The following is a 22,321-nucleotide window of genomic DNA, read 5'->3' as shown; positions in this document are numbered from 1 at the left end:
CAACTGCAGGAAAAGCCACGCAGGGTGGCTTTGCCTGTCCTCGTAAATATGGGGCAGCAGAATGCACTGCTGATGCGTCACAAAAAGTGACGCACCGGCAGTGCAAGGGGCTTTTAAATAAGCCCCAAAGTTGAGAGTCAAAGACATGGTTTAGTCCATACAGGCATAGAGAGAGAGAGTGGTGAGGAAAAGACAGAGAGGTAAGGTACAAAGTTGTATCTAGTGAGCGTTAGACACAGTTGATGTAGATAGAGAGCTGAACTCAAGGATTTATATAGGGAGATGAGCCAGTGAAAGTGAAAGAGAAAGGGAGGAGCTAATGGTGATTCAAAAAAGTGGTAGAGGCAGTGAAACAGAGGTAGTGTGAAGGGGTTAAGTTAGTGAGTGGGGTGACAGAGGGAACAACTATAGAAAGAGGGGAGGTGGAGATGTGAGGTAGCAAATGTGTAGAGAGGAACATTGAGGGGTTAGGCAGTCACGGAGAGAGAGAGGGGTGGGATATAATAAAAAGAGGAATTCAGATGAGGTATTATGGGAAATACGGTACCGGGAGATGAGACAGCGAGTGGTGAGGTAGAGACAGGGAGGTGGGGTAAAGAGAAAGATAAGGCAGAGAGAGAGAGGAGCGATCGAAAGATGGCACAGGTAGTTGTAGAGAAAGATGCGTCATCATAGAAGAGAGATAGAGGTGTGGTAGAGAAAGGTGAATTTGAGAGACAGAGATAGAGAGAATGTAGGAATAGGTCAGAAATTTGAGATCGAAGCAAAGAAGTAGGTTCATAGAGAAGTAACATAGAGGTAGGTGGAGAGAGATGGAAAGTGAACAGTGAGGCAGAGGAGATTAGATGAAATAAGGAGAGAGGTATGTTGCAGAAAGATACATGAGGCATGGAAATATGAGTAAGAGAGTGGCAAAGAGAAGTGACATAGAGGTAGTCAGTGAGAGGGGGCTGATAGAGAAGGGTGGGATTCAGTGGTTGTGAGGGAGCGAAAGATGAGGAACAACAAGAATGAGAGGTAGAAAGAAAGGTGATCTAAAGAAAGATGAGGTACTAAGAAAGAGCAGAGATAAGGAGACTGAAGGTAGGGAGAGGGAGGTTAGGTGAAGACCAAGAGGGAGTTGACAGATAAGCAGGAAGAAGTGAGGTATTGTAGGGAGAAAGAGGATAGTGCAAAATATAGTGTTGTAGATGAATCTAGGACCCTAGTGTAATTTTCCGGATTCATGCCCTTATATAGGTATAGATTACCCGATCCTTATACAGGCATAGAAATCATTACCATATTTAGACTGAGCCTATGCAGCTCAAATACGGCATGGCTACTTCCACTAAGTTCCGAGAATCAACAACGATTTCTTAGAAAAACCCGCCTTCCGCAGCTAGGGACTTCCCCTTGCCTGAATACTAATTCATCTAGGAAATCATTGAGTTTTCGAAGAACTGAGTTTACGATGGCGTTATTAAGTCCAATCATACGTCAAACTCGGCACCTTCAAAGTATAAATATGCCTACTTTTGCCCCAACAAACACCCAGTGGTTTGGAGCAGATCGACTATCTACTTGCCCGACGCCCTGCAGCCGCAAGTGCCGAAGGAAGCCGACCCTCCAGCAGACGCACTGAGAGACTCTGTCTTTTCTCCTGCAGAGAAATCCAGCTCCAGGGTTTCCAGGCTACCCTTGCGGGTTGCTGGGAAATCGAGTCCTGAGAGAGAGATACAAGACCTCCTTCATTCTAAACCAAGGTACAGAGCTGATTAGACCCTTAGAGAATGTGTGGATAGATTCTTAGCAGAGAAATACTAAAGTTAAGCTACTCCTCACTTACTTCCTCCCTTGTACTAGACTTAGGTTAGGTACACCGGGGTAGGCGTATTTTAGAAGCAGCAGTTGAGTACTTTTAGTCATTATTTTATCACTGTATGTATTTTATATGTTTTAGGCATTTTATGGCTTAGAAACATATCATGCTTTTACAGTACTATTTTATAATACTCTTCGTATTATATACCCTGTACTTTATAACCATTATTACGATTGTAGCAGTACATTTCTTATGCTTGGGAAAGAAGACTGTTCAATAAATATTTTTTATTGAAAACGCCCGTCTCTCTATTTTCTCAGCACCTCTGATGAAACGAAGCATGCATGATTGACTGAGTAAAATAGCTATCTATTGTTTCTGCGACTCTAGAGATTGATTTCTTATTCTTGGGAAACAAAGTTGTCATGTTTATGCGGTTGTCAGAAACGAATCCCTTCTTGTGAATTCGAGAAAGTTTCTAGTGACCTCTGAGCTAGCTGGCACTCACAATTAAGTCTAATAAATTCGATAGAGACCTAGTCGACCTCAGTCGTACGTCTTAACTATAGTAAATGTTATTCGAATGCGCAGAGCCTATTGGGAATATAGGGACTACACTACAATAGATGATGAGAGGTAGATAGAGAGGAAGAGAGTAGTGATGTAGAAATGTTTAGAAAGAGACTGATGCAAAGTCCCTGGTGAAGGTTTGCAGTAACCGACTTTGTATTATATATTTCCCTAACTATGGATCAAGTGTTGAACAACAAGCAAAGAACAGCAATTGAACATATCAGTGTACAGTGGGTCTAATAAAACAAAAATAACCATAGGTATCTTTGTTCAGTTAATTTTAACAAATATAAAATGAGATATATCTCAATTACAAATCTCCACACTGGAGATATGTATTATACTTTACAATAAATAAACATGAAAACTTTAAAACGAGTTGACGCGGCGTTTCAGTGAAAACGTAACTTCTTCACCTTCTTCAGTATAAAGTTTTCAACAAGTCTATTGTAATTGTGTGAATGTCAGGGCATTTTCTTGAATTTATGCCACTTGATATGGAGGGCAGAAGCTCAACCAAAAGTAAAACAGGATAACCATTTTAAATAATTGTGTAATAATTTTCAATTTGTTCGTTAGGGCCACCGAATATGTAGATTAAAACTCAGCATTGCTCTGAAGATTGAGCCATCATCAATTAGGCAGTAAGATATAGCATTCGGCTGTACTTATAGGATATCTGCTTTTTCAACATTGACAATATACTTGTATGCTAGCTCAAAAATAATGCTGAGCTGATGGGTTAAAATCGGGAAAGAAACAACCTCCCTGTCTGAACAAACTCCTTCCAGGTTCCCAACCAGGATGAAGTTCGTTAGGGCAGGGAGGCCGTCTGTTTCTACCCCGAACCCCTCCACCAAATATAATCTAATCTGTGCCCCTCCCACTCCTTAAAAATTACCCCAACTCCATCCCCTTAAATTTACCTGTAACCTCCTCATACCCCCTAAAAACTACCCCGAATTCTCCATCCCCTAAAAACTATCCCGAAACCCCACCCCCAAAAAACTATCCCGAACCCTCCAACCTCATAAAAATTAACTCAAACCCCCACCCCAAAAAAGTAACCCCGCCCATGCTCCATGTTGTATACTGTATACTGTACATATATTATTCCTGACACGAGATGGCACGTGGCTTCACTCGTGACATCTCGTGTCAATCGCTTTCTGTTATGCACATGCACAAGCCACTGCATCTTTCGAATATGTATGTCTGTGATGACTTTAGAATGAGAGGCATTAACTGTTAGACTGGACTTACTCCAGACGTGTTTCCAATAAACTCCTCTCATCAAGCTTCCTGTGTCCTCCAGTCTTTCCTACACTGGCGACGAGGGAAAAAATACTTTATCTTTCTGCTCTAAGAAGATTTCTTCATTGAATTTTTAAAGGAAAAGACAATTTTTAACGTTTAGCTTAATTTTGACCTACTGGAACTTCTGGAATTCCACAGCGACTCAGCGCTTCAGGCAGATCTCTACAACGACTCAAGCGACACCAAGCGACACCCGCCCCCGCTCTCGAAGATATTTTATTAATTTTCAATTACCTTGAGGTTCTCGGAGGGTCAGCGCGAGTCTCTGCCTGCTCGAGTTTCACACGCGCACGCTTGCACGCGCGCATGCGCGAGCTACGTGGAATCAAAAGACTTTGTCACACGCTTTCAAAACAAGGCCATCGCCTGTAAAAACAAAGGAATTTCCATGGCGGCCATCTTAGATTGGTAAACTTCATCGAGTTGTGTTTTCTCTTCGGTTTTTTTTCTTTTTCCTTTGAAGTCCGTTTTTCTTCGTGAAACCTACTCTACACGATTTCTTCTCAACTCGATTTCATTTTAAGGTATTATTTTGGACTCTACACAATTTGTTTCATCAATTGTTCCTGTTTAAAGGTATTGTCTTCATTATTTATTTAAACATTATTTAAACATTTCGACATGAGTGGAATTGTCCCTCCTCCTTCGTTCTTGGCAAATAAAGGTGACCCTCCCATGGAATGGGAGATATGGGAACCTGTTTTCCTAGCCTATGTTGAGGTAATGGAAGGTACTGAATGCGAACCTGAGAGGAAATTATCCCTTTTAAAACATTGCCTTGGGGGGATTGGATTAAACTAATCCTGGTGAAAAAGATGTGTATGAATGTGCAGCAGAAAAATTAAAAATTAGATTCGGAAAGAAAAAGAACATTGTCATGGAGAGATTTATTTTCTATTCCCGCAAACAATCTGCAGATGAACCAATTGATGATTTTGTATCATCTCTCAGATCTCTTGCCGTAACTTGTGATTTTGAACACATAAACTATGAACAGGTATTAAGAGATCAAATTCTCATGAGAACAAATAACAAAAAGGTCCAGGAAAGACTTTGGACAACTTCGGATATGTCTCTAAATGCAGCCATTGACATTGCAAGGTCAATTGAACATTCCGAGAAGTTTGTAAAGGAGATAAGAGGAAGCGAAAAAAGAGATGTCTTTAGCGTTTCCAAAGAAGGAGAAAAATTTAAGAAACCGTTTACTTTTAAAAATGACTTTGCTAACAATAAGAGTGACTCAAGATTTAAGTACACTAAAAGTGATAAGAAGAGCAATACTCAGTGGATTTGTTTCAGATGCGGAAGTTCAAATCATTTAGCAAATTCTAAAGTCTGCCCTGCCCTTGATAAAATGTGTTTAAAATGCAATAAGAAAGGGCATCTAACAAAGTTTTGTAAATCTACTACCAAAAAAGTTAATATTGTTCAAGATTTTGATGACTATGATTCAAATGAAAATGATATCAATACTGTTATTAATATTTGTGGTAGTGAAGGTGTAAGTAAATTTCCATCTTGCGATGTGATTAAAGATGGAAAGACAATTAACATTTTTGTAGACACCTGTGCATGGTACACATTATTGGGTTTAGATGTTGTAAAAAAAAATTGGCCAAACAAAATTTTACTTGAATCTGACATTTCTCCAGGGGGTTATACTGGACATAGGATTGAATTGGTAGGTTACTTTTGGGGGAAAATCACCTTTGCCGGTGAATCCACATATGGTAAGATCTATGTCGCTAAGTCTGGGCAACCTTTGTTAGGATGGCCACACCAAGATCAATTGGGGATTAAGATAGATCCAAGAGTCAACCCTCCTGTTTACTCCGTTGCTAACACCAGTGATCCTGATCGTAATCTCATGCTTGATAAATTGAAATCTGAATTCTCTGATGTTTTTAGTGGGAAACTTGGTCAGTTTTTGGGGTTCAAACACACTATTAAACTCAATGATGGTGTTGTTCCTGTTCGGCACAGAGTTAGGAATGTCCCTCTTACCTACAGGGATAAACTTAAAGTTCTGCTTAAAGACTTGTGTGACAAGGACATTATTGAGCCCATTGAGTCCTCGCCGTGGGTTTCCCCGATCGTGATTTCGGTTAAATCCAACGGCGAATTGAGGCTCTGTGTAGATCTTCGCAGTTTAAATAATTCAATTTGGGTAGATGCTCATCCCTTGCCAAATCTGCATGAGATGGTTTCAACATTAGGAGGTGCTGAGATTTTCTCGTGTATAGATTTGGCGAGTGCTTATCATCAAGTCGTTTTGGATGATGATTCCAAAAATCTGACAGCCTTTATTACGCCAGAAGGTCTCTTCAGATATAAACGCATGCCTTTTGGATTGGCTAGTGCCGCTTCCGTCTTTCAAAGGCTAATGAAAGAGACGCTTGAAGGGTTGACAGGGGCAATCGCCTTTCAAGACGATATTCTTGTATTTGGGAAAAATGTAGAGGAGCACGATAATAATTTAAGGAATGTTATATCTGCATTATCCTCTAAAGGTCTTACTCTTCGCCTTGATAAGTGTAAAATTAGAGAAAAAGAAGTTGAATACCTGGGACATTCCATAAGTGGTGCTGGGATCAGACCTAAGCAAAAACACGAAAGAATGGATAATTGCCTATGCTTCAAGGGCCTTGAGGGATGCTGAAAAACACTATTCAGTCATTGAAAGAGAGTTATTGACGTCAGTTTGGGCAGCTGAACACTTTAAAACATTTTTGTGGGGAACAAAATTCACTATTAAGACTGACCATAAGCCTCTTATTTACATGATGGCACCAGGTGGAGGTCGAACTTTATCGGCTCGCCTGGCCAGATTGGCATCCAGACTACAATCCTTTCATTTTGAGATGGTATATGTAAAAGGGAAAACTAACATTCATGCTGATTGCATGTCCAGGTTGCACACTTCTTGTGATGTTCCTTGTGATGATGATGAGTATGAAGTAGCTTTCACTTCGCAAGACATTATGTTAGTGTTTGGGGAGAAGTTTGATTTGAGTAAGGAGTCCTGGTTAAGAGAAATGGAGAAGAGTATTGAATTAACTCAGGTTAAAGACTACATTTTACAAGGATGGCCAGAACAAAGGAAGTTTTCAGGCGAGATGATGAGTTATGCCAAAGTTCAGGATGAGTTAGCAATCGAAAATGGGGTTCTCATGAGAGGTGATAAATTAATTCCTCCTTTTTCCTTGAGAGATACTATCATTAGTATTGCCCATGAGGGGCATTTAGGAATCTCGTTTACCAGAAGACGCATAAAAGATTTTTTTTGGTGGCCAGGAGTGGACAGTTGTGTGGAACACTACGTCCAAAAATGTTCAGAATGCGCCAACAGTGATAAGTCTGCTGTCCCTTTACGTCCTGAACCTTGTCCTGTGGAGTGTCCTTTCGGTCCTTGGCGAAAGTTAGGTCTTGACTTCATTGGTCCATTTTCTGTTTTACCTGAACATGAGAAATTTGGCATGGTTTTGATAGATTATTTCTCAAAATGGCCAGAGGTAAAAATGGTTAGGGAGATAACAACCAGAAATGTAGTGGAGTATTTGGATGAGGTTTTTTGTAGGGAAGGAATCCCAGAAGAATTAGTGACTGACAATGGACCACAATTTACCAGCAAGGATTTTCAATGTTTTATCACCAAATGTGGGATTACGCACAACAAGATTGCTGTGTTCCATCCTGAAGCCAATGGCCAGGTTGAAAGATTTAACAGAGTTGTGAAGGAGGCTATCCAACTTTCTGTTAAAGGTCATTTGAATTGGCGTAACGCTCTTCAGTCTATGTTATTGTCTTATAGAACATCTCCTAACTCTGTCACTATGGTTAGTCCATTTGAACTTTTAAGGGGTCGGAAACCCAGTACTCGGTTAACTCCATGGTGGCTAAAAAGAAGTTTGAGTGACCATTGTGGCTTTTCAAGAGTAGATTATGATTTGGTTCGAGACAGGGTTAGCGCATATAAGGATAAGATGGAGGAAAGGATGGAGGCAAGCAGGGATCAGTGAGTAAACATGTCATTAATGTTGGTGACTTTGTTCGTATAAAAAGAAAGGAAGGTGTTTTGAAAGGTGGTCAAATTTGGTCATGTCCCAAGGAAGTTATTGAAGTTTTCAAGCATGCTGTCAGAATTGAGGATGGGAGTGTTTGGAATTTGAGCAGAGTTTCCATTTTTAAAGGCAAAGATATGTTTGCGTCAGAGGATGGCAGTAGTGCTTTACTTAAAGGCAAGGATGTTGTTGTGTCAAGCGATGATAGCAACGTTTTTCTTGACTTTGAATCTGACTGTGGGGTCCCTGGAAATGCAGAAATCACTTCTGGGAATCTTTTGAATGAGAATACCAATACTAGGGTTGTAAGGACCACTCCACCTAGGGTACCCTCAAAAGATTGCCATAGGTCTCACCGTCTTCCTGCAAGATACAAGGATTTTGTCATGAATTAAGATAAAATTGTATGGGATTATTCTTTAAAGTTTTGTTATTATGTTGTTGTTTTTTTTTGCTGTTTTTTTCTTTTCATTTACAGGAAGGGAGGTGTGTTGTATACTGTATACTGTACATATATTATTCCTGACACGAGATGGCACGTGGCTTCACTCGTGACATCTCGTGTCAATCGCTTTCTGTTATGCACATGCACAAGCCACTGCATCTTTCGAATATGTATGTCTGTGATGACTTTAGAATGAGAGGCATTAACTGTTAGACTGGACTTACTCCAGACGTGTTTCCAATAAACTCCTCTCATCAAACTTCCTGTGTCCTCCAGTCTTTCCTACACTCCACCCCCTAAAACGATCACAAACCCCCTACCCCCTAAAAACTAGCCCTACCCCCTACCCCCTAAAAACTAACTCGAACACCCAACCCCTAAAAACTAACCTGTATCCCCCACCCCCTAAAAACTAACTCAAACCCCTCCCACCCCCTAAAATCTTACACAAACCCTCCCACCCCCTCGAACATACCCTTTAAAGCGACCCCAAATCCCCCACACCTAAAAACTACCCTGAACCTGCCACCCTGTAAAAATAAACTCAAACCCCTCCTAGCCCCTAAAAGCTAACCCGAATCCCCATCCCCTAAAAACTAACTTGAACCCCCACCCCCTAAAAACTAACTCAAACCCCTCCCACCCGCTAAAACTTACTCAAACCCCTCCCACCGCCTAAAAACTAACACAAACACTCCCAGCCTCTTAAAACTGACCTCGACTCCCCCACCCCCTGAAAACTAACTCAAACCCCTCACCCCCTAAAAACTAACACAAACCCCCACCCCCAAAAAACTAACCCAAACCCCTGCCCCTAAAAACTAGCCCCCACCCCCCAAAAAAGAACAAAAAACCCCTCCACCTATGAACCCCTCTTACCTGTTCCTATCTCACGGACCTCTGAACTCTGCCCTGCATGAACACTAGACTGACTTAGCCTTAACCACGTACATGTATGGTTAAGGCTAAGTCGTTGTTCGCGCAAGTCGTTGTTCGGCTTGCGTGACTCAGGAACTCGATGTTCAGGAGTTGTTGTTGAGGATGTTTCGCTCGGCACACATAACATAAAAACCATGCCATTTGGTCTTTCTGATCCAGGATTTGGAATTTGCCCACACAGCTAACACATTTTCTGCTGCATTTCAGCGTGGAAGTCTTTTTTTATGCATTACCTATTTTGATATGACCTCAAATAGATTATATCTTCCAATTAGACAATGTGATTGGGAAATGTAGTGTCCACTTACCTATTCATAGCCAACTCCATGTAAGTACACAACCACTGACATCTTAGTATCAATTACAGAAGGGAGTAAGAAATAGACTCCAGCAGCCATGGTAACAGAGCTGCTATGCCCCTTGGTGACCATTCATTGTGACTTACCTGAAATGTCTGCTGGAGCAATAACTCCCACTTCACCTGCTGCTGTCACACCTCTGGTCTCAGTGTCCTTGGGAGTCCTGCAGCTGTTCCACATGGAAGACAAAGGACAACATAATTTAGAGGTGCCTCAGTCTTATGTTGTAAACATGGATTGCTCTTTTTCTCTTTGCGGAATACAAAAGGTAAATGTTGCCAGCCCTCCAATTTTAGCCACTTTTAACCTATCTGTAATCATCTTGATTACTCTGTTTGAGCTCATCCAAGCTCTCCATCTGGTGAGATCTGACAAAAGGCAGGAGCAAGATCAAGATCAGGCTGTTGATGACACCTCCACCTCTTTCTAAGTTCCACTGTTACCCACTAGTTCCTGCTACACCCACCAGGAACATAGTCTCCTAATTACAGGGCTAATTGGATCATGTAGAGTAGTGGTGGCTTGGTGCCAGATATCAACATGCAGCCTTCCCAGTCCTGTTGGAGCTTTGGCTGGAACTGTAAGTTACAAGCAGCTGGCAGACACTACAATGGTGCTGGCTGGTCATTCTTTAAACTAGAATCCTTCATGTTCTCAAGCGCCTCCTGGCCAAAGGGAAGTCCCAGGGACTCCTCTTAAACTGGAGGTTATTGTCAACTACAGAGAAGTTAATCTTAAAGGTTACCAGTGTTCCCAAGGTTTCATGTTTGGCAGGAACTATCTTTCTATCTCTGGAACGCTGAGTGGCCCTGGGGATTCTCCACTAGCCTGCCAAATAAGCACTGCAGGCCAGAGGAATCTGTAAAAAAACATCCCAAATAGCTCTACCCACTTGTTAGTACTTTCGGGAATGAGCTACCATATGCCCATCTGGAGCGCATCAAGATGAGGTGCTGGGGTTAGAAGGAAGGAGAGGATTGAGGTTCCGTGACAATCGTAAGTGGTGTTTTTACCTCGCACGAATATGGTCGAGTCTGGTATCTATGAACCGCAAATGACGAGTTTAGTAAGTGTGCGCAGTTCCGCTGTGCTAACTTAAACCGTTCGTTTGTTATGTGGGTTTTTCATCTGTACCCACGGGTTCCATCTTAGATACGGCATCCATTTTGTCTCTTGCCCTCAAGTAGCCAGCGAACGGACGTTGTCCGCTTCGCGACCCTGGGACTCCCAAGATATTTGCGGAAGACACATGTTCTTTGTGAGTGTCTTTATGACGAGGGGGTTGCTACTGTAAGGCAGATGGCGCCGCTCGAGGCTCATCTTGCCGCACGGACTTATTGTCTCAGCCGTGCATCTCATTAGGCACGTCCCTTTGATGCCTGTATCTCGTGTTTCCCGATACCTCCCCTTTTACACCCTTTCCGATCTCCCCACTGTCTCCGTCTTCCTCTACACCTGTCCTTGTTCCTATTTCGATCTATTTTACTGCTGATTGGAATTTGCTAATGGTGGGAAGATGGGTTTTTACAGTTGGGAACCGCCAAATGTTTCCGCACTTATGTTCCGGACCTCATGTGTTTCAAAGTGACCAAAGCGACCCCTCTGGGGGATAATGATGGGAACCGGGTTGTAAACTTTTGTGTGCCATGTTATCCTATGGGTAAAAACTGTATAAAAGGAGCGATCCACAGAACCAATTTGAAGCAGTCTCCCCAAGTTGCACGTGGTGTACTTGTCGTGACTTCTGTGTTCCCTGCAGCAAATAAACCTTGAATCTTTGACGCCGAAGGAAGTGTCCCGTGTCTCTGTGATTCGTACGCCGGAGCAGGTTACCCACGAAGGTTTCAGGTGTTGTGCCCTGGCACCGCTGGGTCTTAAAGAACCCAGTCCTTCAGTTGGCGCCCACGTGGGGCTGCATCAGTGGTACCGGTCCAAGCCCGACGATCGTGAGGAACTTCGTGTGAAATCTCCAAGGGAAGGTGCACTCCGCTTCATCGATCCTGTTGTCGAAATAAGTGGCCCGAAGACTTTTCCCGCGAAGATTCCCGCCTCCGGACGGCTGCGACGGACTGCTGCCCTGACTGTAGACCTGTTTTGGCGCCTGGCGTAGACCTTGGTATAGCGAGACGATTGACGGGCCTTCCTGGTGACGCCATCGATCTTTGAGTTAAGTATTTGTGGGTCGCTCCCAGAGTTCTTGGTTGTTGACACTTTAGCGAGTGTTTTTGTTGTTAGCGCTGTGTGAGTGTTTTTGTCGGTGACACTTTGCTAGCGTACTTTGTTGTGTTGTTTGACGACTGCAGCCGCCAAAAACCGAGGGTTTTGTTCTTTGCTGGGACTTGGTAAATCCCGTAACCCTTGAAGTTTGTGAAACTCGGCTAGTGTGCAAGATGCCTGGTCGCAGTACTTTGTTTAGTTGTTTCAGACCTTGTGGTACGGATTCCCGACTGGAGGACTCGTGTCCGATACCTCCGGTTGGAACTCCCACTTATGAGCTCTATAGTAAGCATGGGCTAGGCCCAATTACCTTTAACGATTACTGGATTAAATACACGAAAAAGGACGGCGACCTTCGTTGGCCACCTCATGGTAGCTTCGAGGCCCCGATCTTAGATAATCTAGAGATTAAATTGTTCGAAAGAAAGTCAAGGCCGGCCATGTTTGATGCCTTTCGGTTGTGGCGCAAAGAAGCCCAACAGAAAGAAATCAGACAGACTAAACGTAATCAGCGAGATAATGTTGCTACCATAGTGAAGAAAGCAGAGCAATTTCAGCGTGATAAGGAGGTTAAGGATAAAGAAGTGTTTGACCGATTACAGCGTATGACTGTAGATAAATGTTACCCCGCTTTGCCTACGGAGTCGGAAACGAAGGATGAGTCAGTTGAGGATCCTTTAATGTCTTATCTTATGAAGTCGCCACCTCCGTACGTACAGGGTACCGCAGCTCCTGTGGTCCCTGCCGTACCTATTCTTCCGCCTATTCCTCCTCCGCCTGTTCCTCAACCTGCACCCGTTCTTCCGACTGTTCCTGCTCCTTTGCCTGTTGCTATCCCTACTGCTCCTCCGCTTCCACATACTCCTGCTCCCGCTACTGCTCCTGCTACTGCTCCTGTTTTGTTAACCCCTGCTGTTGCTACTGTTTCTCCCCCTTCTCTTGTTAGTCCTGTGTCCTATGCTTCTCCCTCTACTCGTAGTCGCAATTCTCCTCTTGCGGCTAGCTTCTTTCATTCGCTCGGACCTGTTCATGGGTCCGCTGGTTCTGATGGTCCTCAGAGACGTAGTCAGCTTCCTGGAAACAGAGAACGCGTTGCGTTATATAATATGGCGATGGGTTGGATGGTAAACCCTCTTAGGTGTCCACCCCGTGTTGTCCTCGATACATTTTGTCAATTCAATATACCAACCCAGAGATATGTGTTTAATGAAATGTGTAAGTTCCTTTATGATCAAATAGCGGCCGATGCGCCTGACGAGGTGCTGACCGCCCTGTCTGATCTTCAGCTTCAGTTCGCAAATGGACTGATAGTGGATACCAACGTTCGACGTGCTGTTGAGCGGTTGCTATCTTTTCGTCCCGCTCCCATCCCTCATGCATTGTTCGTTGAGGATATTGAAAAACAACCAGACGAGTCTGGCCAATATCCTATGCGTGAAGTTCCGCCGGTTTGGATACCAGCTGATCGTAATGCTCAACCCCCGGTATTGGCGCATTTCCAGAAAGTGTGGATACATCTCCCATGGAAACGCTCGGAAGTGCTGCAGGTGAAGCAATCTTTGCCTGATCCACGCAAAAATCCTACAGGGTATTATAAGGAATTATCGCAGCTCGTAGATGCTACGGTAATGAATCTTGCCGATATCGATATGTTGTTCGGCAATGTCGTGCCGCAACCGGTATGGGCTAAGATTCGGCAGGAAAATCATCCGACTGAATTAGGCGGTGATTGGGCTGCCATTGTAGCGGCAGATGCCGGACAAGTGGTTGCTACTAAACCCGACCAGTTGATTACTGCTCTTCCTCAACGAATCATAACATTAATGAAAACGCTTATGCCAGCTATGAGAGTAAACTGGGACAAATTGTCAGCTTGTAAGCAGAAGAAAGATGAGAGTGTTTCCGACTTCTTCACGAGGTTCGAGGAAGCATTCATTGACCATAGTGGACAGGATATGGGTACTGAGGGTGGTCAGAGATTGTTTGTGGATAAATTTGTTTCAAACTTATTGCCCGATTTGAGCAATAAATTAAAGAATTCGGAAAGTGCATGGGCCGTTTCTACTTCGGCTCAGATATTGGCTACGGCACAATACTATGAGAATAGGGAGAAAGAAGAGAACGACCGTGCTGATAAAAAGACGAAAGAGCTCAAAACTAAAGTGTTGTTGCAACAAGCGTATCCTCCACGGTCGAATCAGAATAATTCGCAACAGAATAGATCACAGCCACAATCGAATAGATCTCAAAATTGTAATGACTCCTCTTCCCAGAGATCCTCGTTAGGGTACAATCAATGTGCTTATTGTAGACAGGAGGGACACATTAAATTCAATTGCCCTGTTTTGAATGAACGTAACAATGGTAACTCATCTAGAGGAGGTCGTGGTGGTTCGCAGCAGGCATCACGTGGTAGAGGTCGTGGTGCTCAGAATGATCGCTCAGATAACTCGTCTAATTCTAATAATTGTTTCGATCAACGTGGATCATCGCAAGGACGATTTGCGCAGTACAATGTAGACGATTATTACGTCGATCAGGGAGCTGACGACAGTAATTACTAGGACAGCCTGAGACAAGGAGAGGGAGTGGTATCAGTTCCGGTTGATCAGAGAGGGCCTTACGTCGCAGTTGCTACATCGGGCGTCGTTGAGCCTTTTCTGTTGGACACTGGTGCAGCGAAAAGTTCTATCATGCATTCGAAACTCCCTGGTGCACCTTTGTCTGGCTTAACAAATGTTTCCGTTGGATTCTCTGGTGCCCCCGTTAGCAATCCAGTTTCGCGCCCTTTGCCCCTTAAAATTGGGCCACGTGAGCTAGAAGCGCCGTTGATTTTGACTACGGGTTGTGGTGAAAATCTTTTGGGCCTGGATTTGCTTAAACGTTTGTACGCAACTTTGTATTGTTCTCCTGCGGGTGTAAAGCTTACGTTAGGAGAGAGGGTTGTCTCTCCTATGTATTTGTCCCTCGATAAGCTCCCACCGGAATTGAGTTCTCTTCCTGCGTCTTTGTGGGCAACGGGTCCAAATGACGTGGGCCTACTTGATATCTCCCCTTATGTTGTTCAGTTGAAATCTAATGTGCGACTGCCACGTATTCCCCAATATCGTATCTCCCTTGATGGTGAACGAGCACTGTTAGCGATCATTTATGATCTGATCGAGAAAGATGTTATCGAAGAGACTCGGGGAAACGTGTGCAACAGCCCTGTGCTGCCCATTCTAAAACGTACAGATCCTTCAAAACCGCCTGTTTATCGTTTTGTTATCGATTTACGGGAGGTGAATAAAATTGTGGTTCCTCAATTTCCTGTTGTGCCTGACATCACGGCGCTACTGACTCTGATTCCAGCTTCTGCATCGTGGTTTTCGGTGATTGACTTGAAAAATGCTTTTTTCAGCATCCCGATTGCCGAGGAGAGCAGGGACCTTTTCGGTTTCTCTCTCGGTGGACGTAGCTTCCGGTTCAAACGCGCTCCTCAGGGCTACTGTGAAAGTCCATCTATTTACAGTCAAGCCTTGAAGGGTCAACTGGATGCGTTTAGGTTGCCGGTCGGTGCGGCCTTGATCCAATACGTCGACGACTTATTGGTGGCTGCTGATACTCAGGACATTTGCAAAATTGCTACGGTGTCGTTGCTGCAACATCTCTGTGAGTTGAATCATAAGGTGTCCCCTTCTAAACTCCAATATTGTTGTCAAGAAGTAACCTATTTAGGTCACTTATTGTCAAAGGAGGGAAGGAGGTTGACCCCAGAGAGAATTGCAGCAATTGCGCGAATGGCTGTGCCAAAAACCCAAAGAGATGTGCGTGCCTTTCTAGGTATCACGTCGTACTGCAGGCAATGGATTCCTAATTTTTCATTGCTAGCGAAACCATTGGTGGCTCTTACGTGCAAGGATGTTTCAACTCCTTTACCATGGACGGAAGAATGTCAGAAAAGTTTTTCTGAACTGCGTGATTCATTGTGTTCGGCTCCTGTGTTAGGTACTCCTGACTACAGTAAGCCGTTTACGTTATATGTTCACGAGAGGGAAGGTTGTGCTTTGAGTGTTCTAACGCAACCTTTTGGTGGTAAGCAACGTCCATGTGCATATTTTTCCTCGACCTTGGACCCAGTAGCTAGAGCATTGCCGAGTTGTTTACGAGCAACAGCGGCAGCTGCGGTCTCCATCCGACAATCAGCAGGATTGGTCATGGATAATATGCTTACGGTGATGGTTCCGCATGTAGTCGATACTCTTTTGAATCGAACGAAAACTCAGCACTTGACGAGTGCGAGGTTGTCTGGGTATGAGTTGACGCTCTTGGCAAGCCACATTCAGATAAAACGTTGTAACGTTCTGAACCCGGCAACTTTGTTACCAATTAGCACAGAGTCAGATGAAGTAGCAGAACATGATTGCTACTTGAGGACTGAAGAGGAAACAAAAGGTCGAGTGGACCTTAAAAACACCCCATTGGAAGATCCGGATGGTACTTTGTATGTGGATGGGTCATGTTTTAAGTTGCCGAATGGCGATGTGACTACTGCTTATGCTGTTGTAACGTTGAATACTGTTATTGAGACTGCAAGGTTGAATCAGAATTCTGCCCAAGCTGCAGAGCTGATCGCTCTTACTAGAGCGTGCGTGTTAGCGAAAGGGAAACGTGTGAATGTGTTTACCGACAGCCAATACGCGTTTGGCGTCGCTCACAGTTTTGGACGATTGTGGAGAGAGAGAGGTTTCTTGACGTCGCATGGTACGAAGATTCAGCATGGCCAGCTTGTGAATGATCTTTTGGATGCGTTGACGTTGCCTACGCAAGTTGCGATTGTTAAATGTAGTGCGCATCGTAAGGTGACGGATGATGTTGGTCGTGGTAATGCGTTTGCGGATGAGACTGCTAAGGAGACTGCCCGGAACCTTAGCACTCGAATGTATGTGACGAGTTCGGTTAGGTGGCCTACAGAATCGAGTATGTGTGAAGACACTACCGAGAGTGTGAAAGCAATTCAGAATGAGGCCACTGAGACTGAAAAGATGAAGTGGAAAGAAAGTACGGGGAAGTTGGATGCGAATGGTTGTTGGATTGATTTGACTGATCAGAAAAGATGGTTGTTGCCTGATGCGTATGTGCTGGCCGTTGTGACAATGGCGCATGGGTTAGCACATATTAGCGCGAAAGGTATTTGCAAGTTGCTGTCTCCGGTGTGGAAGAATGATGGCATTACGAAATGTGCTGAACGTCTGGTGAAGAATTGTATGGTGTGTATAATGTACAATCCTGGCAAAGGAACCCCAACTCCTCCTGGCAGTTTTGCTCCCCCTTCGTATCCCTTTGAGGTAATTCAATTGGACTTCATCCATATGGAGCGATGCAATAACCTGAAATACGTTTTAGTTGTGGTTTGCGCATTCTCCCGATGGATCGAGGCCTATCCCCTCAAAGACAATACTGCTTTGTCCACTGCGAAAATCCTACTGAAGGAATATTTTCCTCGGTATGGAATGCCTAGAGTCGTGTGGTCAGATAACGGAAGTGAGTTTGTTGGAAGTGTGATGAAGAGTGTGTGTAAGGGCTTTGGAATTAATCAGAAATTCCACAGCGCCAATCATCCCCAGTCAGCTGGATTAGTTGAAGGGTACAACGGCACCCTTAAACTAAAGTTAGCGAAGATTCAGGCTACGACTGGTCTTTCGTGGCCTGACGCTTTACCTTTAGCATTACTGTCAACTAGGGCGACTGTACACTCCCGAGTAGGGCTTAGTCCCTATGAAATAGTGTTCGGCCGTCCTGCGAATGTGTGGGGGGTTCCTAGGCCAGGAATGTTTTCTGATCTTGAGTACCCAATGTTGATCGATTATCTACATGACTTGACTGCTAAACTGAGGTTAATTCACCAACAGGTTTACGACGCATTGCCGACGCAGACGGAGGGTCCAGGCCACCAGCTCCAGCCCGGAGACTGGGTGGTGACGAGAAACTTTTCACGCAAGAATAACCTGGACCCGAGGTTTACCGGACCCTATCAAGTGCTCCTGGCCACGAGGACTGCCGTTCGTCTCGAGGGACGTAAGAATTGGGTGCATGCCACGCACACCAAAAGAGTCCCCATTCCTTTGCCGGCAGACCCGTGGGTAAGGAGAGGCATTGCATCATCTGAAACAGAAACATTGCCGGCGTTTGTGCCTTTTAGCGATGCACAGCTTGTTGGAGAATCCTCAGCGCAGCAGAAAGATACTGTTGAACAATTAGCATCAAAAGACTCAAGACCAGAACACTTAACTGATCAGCAGGACGCTGTCTCTTCAACGGATCCTTTGTTTGACGAGCAGACACGTCCTGGGAAAACCCGATACTTTTTGCGATCTCGCACTAAGGACAAATAAAAGATCCTGCTTTGCTGTATTGACGATTGCATTACCCCGTTTTCCGTGATCAGTTTTGAACTTTCGTATTACTGTAATTATTTTTGTATATATATTGAGCTTCATTCCTTGTACTTTTTGCTTCCACAGCTGAGAGACTTTGTTTTTGCATACATACATATTGTGCATTGAAGGCCGTAGGGCCGCGCGCGTACTTCCTTCTGGATAGTAGGTCTTGACGCTAGGTTAAAGGCCGTCGGTTCCTGGGAACTCCTAGGGATTGACTATTGCTACACAGAACGAAGTGCGTCAAGAAACGTTGCGGACGGTCGTAGGGAATGGCATTCTCGAAGCTGAATGATTTGGAGGGAGCTCAGGTTCATCGATTCAAGCTGCAGCAACTCAGTCGTACCAAATGTTTTATATTCCAACTGTTTGTATTGTTTTTGACTGCTTCTGCATTATTGGCGGGTGGGGTGTATTACACGATGTCCTACCTCTTACCTGCTACACCTACTCCTACTCCTGACCCTAATCCTACCTCTACTGTTTCTCCTCATTCCTTTCATATGTTACCCGAACACGAGCAGGCTAGACATGTAGAATTCCGCAACAATTCCTTTATTCAGCTCCTTCATCAGCATCAGTTAGTGGTTAACACTACTAATTGTTGGGTGTGTGGGTTGATGCCACATACTACGGATAAGGGAATTCCATATCTGGTGTTACCGTATAGTTCCCAAGGGTCTGCTCGAGCATTCCAAACAATGTTTCGAAGCGCACTGGGTTTCCACCCCATTCGAGAACCACGTTCCCCCTACTCTGGTCCTACCTCGTATCAAAAACCTTTGTCGATAGCAATAGAGGATTTAGATAGTGATATCTATGATCCCTCGCTTATTCCCGAAGAAGAGATACAGGCCTATAGGGTCCTAAGTAGAGGTGAATATAGTGCGTTCACTAGCGAAAAGCAGCTTAAAAGCTCGCCTCCGATATGGGTCGTACCTCACACTGGTAATTTTTGTCTTATGGGTCGTGGCCGAAGATCGCAAGCCCGACTTGGAGCAAGTGCTTGCACTGAAAATTACATTCTGCCGATGTTCTCGTCCCCTGTGTTTCTGGCTGCCAAGGGTACATGCTTTATCTGCTACGATCGTGCATACACATGGTTGCCCGCTGACTTCATGGGCTCATGTTTCATTGCAAATCTGTTGCCTCCGACGTTTACCGTAGATGCCGATTATCATAAGACTAGAGTTGTACGAGGCGTAATTAGCGAAGAGGATACTGCCGGTCAAGAGGCAGGAGACTTTTTCAAGGGTTTCCTCCCGTTTTGGGGACCTATGGTTAATAGTAGGAACCTGAGACAGTTGACTCGAGTGGTAGAATCGACAGCTAATATTACTGCCAGTGCCCTTGGTAATATCACCACAGAACTTCAGGCGGAGAGACTTATGACGTTACAAAACCGTATGGTTTTAGATGTCATCTTAGCAGATCGAGGTGGGGTATGTAAGGTGATCCATTCGAGCTGCTGCATTTTCATTCCAGATAATGCTCCTACTGTCTATCAAGCCATCTCGAGGTTGCATAAGATCTCCGAATCCATACACGTGGATGTAGGGGATTGGACGCTACTTGGATGGTTTTGGGGCCTGATGTCGACTTGGGGTTGGAAGATTCTGATGATCATCGGAGTCGTTGTGGTGTTCCTGTTCACGTGTTGCCTTTGTGTGCAGTGTGGTCCTGCCTTATGTGGCCTCTGTGCTACAACGTGTATAAGACAACCACCTGTTACCAAGGGGACTCGGTTGGACAGAGCTATGCTACAGCAACATCTTGATGGTTTGATGAATATCGAATATGATTCCGACTAGTGCTTGGGCAAAAGGAGCGTCTGAGGTTCCGTGACAATCGTAAGTGGTGTTTTTACCTCGCACGAATATGGTCGAGTCTGGTATCTATGAACCGCAAATGACGAGTTTAGTAAGTGTGCGCAGTTCCGCTGTGCTAACTTAAACCGTTCGTTTGTTATGTGGGTTTTTCATCTGTACCCACGGGTTCCATCTTAGATACGGCATCCATTTTGTCTCTTGCCCTCAAGTAGCCAGCGAACGGACGTTGTCCGCTTCGCGACCCTGGGACTCCCAAGATATTTGCGGAAGACACATGTTCTTTGTGAGTGTCTTTATGACGAGGGGGTTGCTACTGTAAGGCAGATGGCGCCGCTCGAGGCTCATCTTGCCGCACGGACTTATTGTCTCAGCCGTGCATCTCATTAGGCACGTCCCTTTGATGCCTGTATCTCGTGTTTCCCGATACCTCCCCTTTTACACCCTTTCCGATCTCCCCACTGTCTCCGTCTTCCTCTACACCTGTCCTTGTTCCTATATCGATCTATTTTACTGCTGATTGGAATTTGCTAATGGTGGGAAGATGGGTTTTTACAGTTGGGAACCGCCAAATGTTTCCGCACTTATGTTCCGGACCTCATGTGTTTCAAAGTGACCAAAGCGACCCCTCTGGGGGATAATGATGGGAACCGGGTTGTAAACTTTTGTGTGCCATGTTATCCTATGGGTAAAAACTGTATAAAAGGAGCGATCCACAGAACTTTTGAAGCAGTCTCCCCAAGTTGCACGTGGTGTACTTGTCGTGACTTCTGTGTTCCCTGCAGCAAATAAACCTTGAATCTTTGACGCCGAAGGAAGTGTCCCGTGTCTCTGTGATTCGTACGCCGGTGCAGGTTACCCACGAAGGTTTCAGGTGTTGTGCCCTGGCACCGCTGGGTCTTAAAGAACCCAGTCCTTCAGGATGATCCACGGGCAAATACCTGACACTCAAATCCATTGATGGAGCAAGTAGATATTTCAGGCAACGAATGTGACCTAGTGCCAAATACCATATCGGAGTACCCGAGTATCGGAGAAACTGTGTAAAACCGCCGGGAAGATTTCTTTGGCCCCTTATTGTTCACCAGTGTCCCCCTAAATGGACAACAGCAGCACCTGTAAACTCTTGGAGAGAAGTTCCAGCAGAGGGGGTTGAACCAAGCAAGAGGCCAAAGAGCCAGGAGAAGCCCAAAGAATCCCTGAGCTAAAGTGAACCAAGAAGTGCCCGTATGAGATACAGAGAAACGAACTGCTGGGAATAGACCTGCATGCTCAAACCAGGAGCTGACGATGAACAGGAGGTGAGTTGAAGGTGAGCCACAGCATGGTAGGAGCCGTGCAGCAGGGTGGAGCATGGTGGTGGGTGGAGGTGGGCAGCCCATGGGGTGGGGCAGATTAAGCACCCCAGAGCTCCACCACTTACCTCACCCTTACCATCTTCCCACTCCTCAACCAACTATTCCATTGCACTTTTGCAGCTCCACCCCACAGTGGTACTCATACCAAGGAGGGGAAAACTTCTGCTACTATGCTACAAGATCCACACACCATCAATTACTGAGTAACTTGAAGGGCCAACCCAAACAGGACTCGCTTACAACTGAACGGAAAAGAAAGGGGGATTCAAGTCAGTGCAATCAGAGTGTGTTGGGGGAAAAAGGAGTCCACCCCAGGGATCAAGTAAGATGCGGCAAACCTGAACCAAGATTGAACTTCACAAGGCTGGGAGGACCCCTACTAGGTCCACAGGGACAATGGCCTCCCTAAAAACGACTGGAAAAGTACAGCTAAATTATCAACCAGAACAAGTAGGTAGGCAGGAGCCTGCTTGCAAATGAGAAGGCTACTTCACAGATCCACCCCGAGTGTAGACATAAAGATACTACTCATAAATGCCCTTTGTGAATTCCCAAAGACGTAAACTTAGGCGTTTACCTTTGTAATTCGGGCCCACAATGTGCCTGAACCTTTTTGAAGCATGGACAAAGTGGGCAATTGCCCATGATCCCCACCTTCAAAAGGGCTCCCTCTTAAAGTTACCATTAGTTCTCTCTCTTATTTCTCTAACTCTCTCCTCTCTCTTTCTATCTCTCTCTCTCACACACACACACACATTCTCACCTATGTCTCGTTCTGTCTCAACTGGTCTTTTTCTATGTATCAAGAACCACCTCTGGCTCAGTCTCTTCCTGAATATTTCTACATCACTACTCTCTTCCTCTCTATCTACTTCTCATCATCTATCTCTTGCACTATCATCTTTCTCCCTACATTACCTCACTTTCCCCTACTTATCTGTCTACCTCCCCCTTGCTCTTCACCTCACCTCTGTCTGTCTTCTTTCAGTCTCTTTTCCTCTGC

The sequence above is a fragment of the Lissotriton vulgaris genome, chromosome 4_1, assembly GCF_964263255.1.
Source record: "Lissotriton vulgaris chromosome 4_1, aLisVul1.2, whole genome shotgun sequence".
NCBI classification, from domain to species: domain Eukaryota; kingdom Metazoa; phylum Chordata; class Amphibia; order Caudata; family Salamandridae; genus Lissotriton; species Lissotriton vulgaris.
The sequence above is the reverse complement of the archived record's forward strand: the minus strand, read 5'-3'. Positions refer to the sequence as shown.